Source organism: Cynocephalus volans, chromosome 1, assembly GCF_027409185.1.
Source record: "Cynocephalus volans isolate mCynVol1 chromosome 1, mCynVol1.pri, whole genome shotgun sequence".
Lineage (NCBI taxonomy): Eukaryota > Metazoa > Chordata > Mammalia > Dermoptera > Cynocephalidae > Cynocephalus > Cynocephalus volans.
In genome coordinates this window covers 148,921,384-148,922,982 of record NC_084460.1, presented here as the reverse complement: position 1 = coordinate 148,922,982, position 1,599 = coordinate 148,921,384, and positions in this window count along the sequence as shown.

Genomic DNA, 1,599 nt, shown 5'->3' with positions numbered 1-1,599 from the left:
CATTTCATTATAAATTACCCAGTTTCAGGTATTCTGTTAAAAGCAACAGAAATGGACTGATACATGGGTCGTGAAAGTAAAGAGTCAGCAGAAACAGTATTAGTCTGGTTTGTAGTTAAGGGAGAATTGTGGCCTTTAATCCCTGCCCCCCTATACCCCACCATGGAGATTAGAGGTAGGAGGATGTGTGCCTTAAATCTGTACAGGACAGGTGACAACAACAGATGCTATTTGTTATTTATCAGAAGTTGTGCTTGAGCTTTAGTTCTTTCATTTCATCATCTTAGCAACCCCGCAAAGTACTTTCATTCCTCTTTTACAGATGGGGTTGTTGGGGCTCCAAATTAAACACCAAACTAAAGGCCTTGGAAGCAACCTCAGAAGCAAAGTTTCTCTCTTACCTTCTCCTGCCCTCCTGTCTCTCACCCCTCTTCCTTTAAGGCAAGCCATAGCAACTAGAATTCCTCTTTCTCGTGGCAGGTCATAGAAACCAGAACCACTTTTCCCCAAAGCCAACCGTGTAAACTAAAATATTTCTCTTACCTTCCCCTCTTTTGGGGTAAAAGCTGGCCATTAAAAAAAAACAAAAAATTGTTTGATAGTAGGTCATAAGAATCATTCCAGAAAGGGTCCTGCCCCATACTTGGGAGGAAGAAATGCTGCACAGAGAGACCAAGAAGAAGCTGAACAGACAGGCCTTCTGGGTTTCCCTCACTTAGTCTATTCCCATTAGGTCATACCCTTTTGGTCCAATCATAGTTCTACATGGCTGTACATTCTTCATAGAACCTAAGCATATGTATGCATAGTTTTCCCTCTATCTTTGGGTCTTCATTTAGAAGGCTCTCGTGTCATGTAGAATTTTGATTAAATGTATTTCTTATACTTTTCTCCTGTTAATCTGTCTTTTGTTATAGGTGTGTAAGCTATGACCTTTATGATGGGGAGTAAAGCTATTATAACCCTCTTTTCTCTCCTACAGGGTACAGAAGATCAGAGACAGTAAGCTGTATAAAATGTATATGAATTTGAATTAGAGTTGCATGAGTTAATAAATGGCAGAGAGTAACTTAAAATCTAGGTCTATATTAGTCCCAAACCATTATTTTCTCCTGAATACACTGAGATTCCCAGTGCTCTCTTTCCTTTTACCAAGATTTGAAAGAATATTTTTAAATAGAAATTGAATGGACACAAAGGTTCCTACACATCATGCATGTTTTCCCTACAAGAATATATTTGTCATTTTATTTTCTCCAAAGAATATAAAAGAAATGCAGATATTACATACCTCTTTAAAAAAAATAACAAAGCACTCGGGCTGACAGATTAGCTCAGTTTGTTAGAACACAGCCTTATAACAGCAAGGTCACGGGTTTAGATCCCCTTACCGGCCAGCTGCTGCCAAAAAACAAAATAAAAATAAAAAGTACATAAACCAATAAAAAAGTAAAACATTTAAAAACAGCCAGCGAATCACAATCTCCATCTTGCAGAAATCAAATAGCCATCAATCTAGGTATCTAAAAATCCTGGAAAGAACATACATCAAAATGTTAACACTGGTTATCTTTGAGCAGTGGGTGTGAGATCTTTAAC